General features: G+C 57.3%; 1 non-coding gene across 1 annotated transcript; it reads left to right on the forward strand.

Annotated features, from left to right (window-relative positions):
• The first annotated feature begins 2719 nt into the window (after positions 1-2719).
• Positions 2720-4637, forward strand: LOC147870452 (small subunit ribosomal RNA). The gene has a single exon (XR_015533415.1). It is a non-coding gene; the product is annotated as a small subunit ribosomal RNA (ribosomal RNA).
• Positions 4638-5269: the final 632 nt, after the last annotated feature.

Raw genomic sequence — 5269 nt, forward strand, 5'->3', positions numbered from 1 at the left:
TTCCTCGGCCCGGTGTACTTGCAACCGTTTAGTGCAAGTGGGGCACAAATGCACCGACCGCCGTGTCCATCGGGGTTGGCGCACGTCAACACGCGCGGTGTCCGGCGGAGGCTCGGGCTCGAGTCGGCCCTCGACTACGAGTGCAAGAGTGGCACATGTGACGGCCTTTACAGGTGGCTTCTGTGAGCCGGCCCTTAGTACCAGCGTGCATCCGCGGGAGACTGAAGACCTCTCCCCGCGCTGCTCGAACCCCGTTTAGGGCAAGAGGGGCACATGTGCACCGATCGCCGTCTTCATCGGGGACGGCGCCCGTCAACCCACGCAGTGGCCGGCGGAGGCTCCGGTTCGAGTCGGCACTCGATTCCGAGTGCAAGAGCGGCACACGTGACGGCCTTCACGGGCGGCCTCTGGGAAGCTGCACTTAGAACCAGCGCGCATCCGCCGGGGGACTGCTGGCCTCGGCCCGCTCTACTTGCAACCGTTTAGGGCAAGTGGAGCACAAGTGCACCGACCGCCGTGTCCATCGGGGTTGGCGCACGTCATCACGCGCGGTGTCCGGCGGAGACTCGGGCTCGAGTCGGCACTCATCTACGAGTGCAAGAGTGGCACATGTGAAGGCCTTAACGGGCGGCCTCTGGGAAGCTGCACTTAGAACGAGCGCGCATCCGCCGGGGACTGAATTCCTCTCCCCGCGCTGCTCGAACCCCGTTTAGGGCATGGGGGGCACATGTGCACCGATCGCCGTCTTCATCGGGGTCGGCGCCCGTCAACCCACGCAGTGGCCGGCGGAGGCTCCGGTTCGAGTCGGCACTCGATTCCGAGTGCAAGAGTGGCACAAGTGATGGCCTTCACGGGCGGCCTCTCGGAAGCTGCACTTAGAACGAGCGCGCATCCGCCGGGGACTGAATTCCTCTCCCCGCGCTGCTCGAACCCCGTTTAGGGCAAGAGGGGCACAAGTGTACAGAAGTCCGTCTCCTGGGGAATCGCGTGCTCGGCTGCCCTCAATGGACAGGCAGAAGCAGGGGTCTGCTCGTAGGTGACTCGGCACTCGAGTGCAAGATTGGCGCAAGTGACGACTTCTCGTGCGGTCACGGTGAGGCTGCCGGCGGTGTCTCTGGCTTCTGCCGCATATATATTCCCGTTCGTGCCCTCCACGTCTTCAGATTTCAAAGTCCCATCCGTGCGTGTTAGGTAGGCCGATTTTAGGGGACCTGCCGCTCGCATTCGGCCGGGTCGCGCTCTCTGAGGCTCAGACGTTACGAGTCTCCCCTGAAAACGCCGCGCTGGCACCTTATTTTGTAGGAAAATTTCACACTTCCTCTAGTTGAACTAACGGATGCGTCGCTGATAAATTGGCCCTTTTTCCGCATAAGACGATTCCTGAGCCTTGGGTGGTGTCTGGATACATCAGGAGGACACAACTGACGGAAGAAAAGCCCGGGTCCGTCCTCCGCCCGGCAGGGGAACGATTTTACGAAAAAGGCCGGCTTCGTTCCCCTTCCCGGCAAGCAGCAGGTGGACGATTTTACGAGAAAGACCGGGTTCGTCCACCTTCCCGGCAAGCAACAGGGGAACGATTTTACGAAGAAGGCCGGCTTCGTTCCCCTTTCCGGCAAGCAACAGGAGGACGATTTGACGTTAAAGACCGGGTTCGTCCTCCTTCCCGGCAAGCAACAGGGGAACGATTTTACGAAAAAGGCCGGCTTCGTTCCCCTTCCCGGCAAGCAGCAGGTGGACGATTTGACGATAAAGACCGGGTTCGTCCACCTTCCCGGCAAGCAACAGGGGAACGATTTTACGAAAAAGACCGGCTTCGTTCCCCTTCCCGGCAAGCAGCAGGTGGACGATTTTACGAGAGAGACCGGGTTCGTCCACCTTCCCGGCAAGCAACAGGGGAACGATTTTACGAAAAAGACCGGCTTCGTTCCCCTTCCCGGCAAGCAGCAGGTGGACGATTTTACGAGAGAGACCGGGTTCGTCCACCTTCGCGGCAAGCAACAGGGGAACGATTTTACGAAAAAGGCCGGCTTCGTTCCCCTTTCCGGCAAGCAACAGGAGGACGATTTGACGATAAAGACCGGGTTCGTCCTCCTTCCCGGCAAGCAACAGGGGAACGATTTTACGAAAAAGGCCGGCTTCGTTCCCCTTCCCGGCAACCAGCAGGTGGACGATTTGACGATAAAGACCGGGTTCGTCCACCTTCCCGGCAAGCAACAGGGGAACGATTTTACGAAAAAGACCGGCTTTGTTCCCCTTCCCGGCAAGCAGCAGGTGGACGATTTTACGAGAGAGACCGGGTTCGTCCACCTTCCCGGCAAGCAACAGGGGAACGATTTTACGAAAAAGGCCGGCTTCGTTCCCCTTCCCGGCAAACCCTTCGCCACCGCGATGCCGCGGCCCTCTGTCCCCCGGACACGGTCTATAGGCGGCGTATCGTGGACACACTGCAACCGACTCACTCGTAGTCCGGGCGCGTGCTAGACTCGCGATGCCAAACGGCGCTTCGGCGCTTATGCATGTCGAGTGAAGAGAGGGAAGGGTGCCCTAATGGCACCACGGTTCTGGGGGCGCTCACGTGGCGTCCCCCTAACGGCACGAAGTGGCCCCTGCTCGCAGGGGCGCACGGAGTGCGAGCGTTGAAGTATGAACTGGACCCCCTCGCCGGACCCATCCGGGACCGCGTGGAGGGGGAGGAACGAGCTCCAAGTGAGTCTTCGGTTCCCTGGTTGATCCTGCCAGTAGTCATATGCTTGTCTCAAAGATTAAGCCATGCATGTCTCAGTGCAAGCCAAATTAAGGTGAAACCGCGAATGGCTCATTAAATCAGTTATGGTTCCTTAGATGGTGGACAGTTACTTGGATAACTGTGGTAATTCTAGAGCTAATACATGCAACCGAGTCCCGACCGGAGACGGTCGGGACGCTTTTATTAGATCAAAACCAATCGGTCGCTCACGCGGCCGTTTGCCTTGGTGACTCTGAATAAATGGAGGCGGATCGCACGGTCTACGAACCGGCGACGCATCTTTCAAATGTCTGCCTTATCAACTGTCGATGGTAGGCTCTGCGCCTACCATGGTTGTAACGGGTAACGGGGAATCAGGGTTCGATTCCGGAGAGGGAGCCTGAGAAACGGCTACCACATCCAAGGAAGGCAGCAGGCGCGCAAATTACCCACTCCCGGCACGGGGAGGTAGTGACGAAAAATAACGATACGGGACTCATCCGAGGCCCCGTAATCGGAATGAGTACACTCTAAAGACTTTAACGAGTATCCATTGGAGGGCAAGTCTGGTGCCAGCAGCCGCGGTAATTCCAGCTCCAATAGCGTATATTAAAGCTGTTGCGGTTAAAAAGCTCGTAGTCGGACTTGTGTCCCACGCTGCCGGTTCACCGCCCGTCGGTGTCTAACTGGCACGCACGTGCGGACGTCCTGCCGGTGGCCCGAGCCGGCGCCCGCGGGCGATGGGGGCGGCGACGCTCCCACGCCTCGGGTCGTCTCGGGGAGGGCCTACACAATCCCGTCGCGGTGCTCTTGACCGAGTGTCACGATGGGCCGGCACTTTTACTTTGAACAAATTAGAGTGCTTAAAGCAGGCAGCAGCCGCCTGAATACCGAGTGCATGGAATAATGGAATAGGACCTCGGTTCTATTTTGTTGGTTTTCGGAAGCCCCGAGGTAATGATCAAAAGGGACAGACGGGGGCATTCGTATTGCGACGTTAGAGGTGAAATTCTTGGATCGTCGCAAGACGGACAGAAGCGAAAGCATTTGCCAAGAATGTTTTCTCTGATCAAGAACGAAAGTTAGAGGTTCGAAGGCGATCAGATACCGCCCTAGTTCTAACCATAAACGATGCCAGCCAGCAATCCGCCGAAGTTCCTCCGATGACTCGGCGGGCGGCTTCCGGGAAACCAAAGCTTTTGGGTTCCGGGGGAAGTATGGTTGCAAAGCTGAAACTTAAAGGAATTGACGGAAGGGCACCACCAGGAGTGGAGCCTGCGGCTTAATTTGACTCAACACGGGAAACCTCACCAGGCCCAGACACCGGGAGGATTGACAGATTGAGAGCTCTTTCTTGATTCGGTGGGTGGTGGTGCATGGCCGTTCTTAGTTGGTGGAGCGATTTGTCTGGTTAATTCCGATAACGAACGAGACTCTAGCCTGCTAAATAGTCGCATCCGGTATCCTCTGTGCTACCGGCGACTCCTAATCTTCTTAGAGGGACAGGCGGCTTCTAGCCGCACGAGATTGAGCAATAACAGGTCTGTGATGCCCTTAGATGTTCTGGGCCGCACGCGCGCTACACTGAAGGAATCAGCGTGTCCTCCCTGGCCGAAAGGTCCGGGTAACCCGCTGAACCTCCTTCGTGCTAGGGATTGGGGCTTGCAATTGTTCCCCATGAACGAGGAATTCCCAGTAAGCGCGAGTCATAAGCTCGCGTTGATTACGTCCCTGCCCTTTGTACACACCGCCCGTCGCTACTACCGATTGAATGATTTAGTGAGGTCTTCGGACCGGTGGGCGCGGGGTTTCGGCCCTTCGATTCCACCGGGAAGATGCCCGAACTTGATCATTTAGAGGAAGTAAAAGTCGTAACAAGGTTTCCGTAGGTGAACCTGCGGAAGGATCATTAACGGCACCGAGAGTGACCGAACAGAGAAGGAAGGCATTAAGAAACCGAGTACGGTTGCTGGCTCTGGGGGAGTGCGTAATCTCGCTTGCGAGTGGACCGCCTTCTCGTGGAAGTACCCGTGTCTGGTCATTCATGATAATACAACCTCTACTGATGACTGAAAAATAGATGACGTCAACCTGAGGGGGGACCGGTCGGCGAAAGTCGCACCGACTCCCCCCGCATGAGGGGGAAGACGCATCATAATATGTGACCACTACTGATGACTGAAAAATAGATGACGTCAACCTGAGGGGGGACCGGTCGGCGAAAGTCGCACCGTCTCCCCCCGAATGAGGGGAAGACGCATCAAAAATTAATAAAAGGAAGGCATTAAGAATGAACCAGATGAACGGGGCTCTGCGGAAGGCGTAATCTCGCCTGTGATTGGACCGGCTCTTCCTGGCAGCGGCCGGATCTCGGAGATAACGTCGTCGGCCTGAGGTGTCCAGGTCGGCGGTCTTTAAGATAATAAGGGAAAGAAAGAAAGAAAGAAAGAGAAAGAAAGAAATAAAGGCACGCGAGCGGCCCTACGCTGGGGGGTCTGACGAGCCTGCACCTCGCACCGCCGGCGTCGCTCCGAGCAATCGGTG

The sequence above is a fragment of the Zootermopsis nevadensis genome, unplaced genomic scaffold, assembly GCF_977971745.1.
Source record: "Zootermopsis nevadensis isolate Lab colony 2312 unplaced genomic scaffold, Znev_1.0 Znev_ptg000250l, whole genome shotgun sequence".
NCBI classification, from domain to species: Eukaryota; Metazoa; Arthropoda; class Insecta; order Blattodea; family Termopsidae; genus Zootermopsis; species Zootermopsis nevadensis.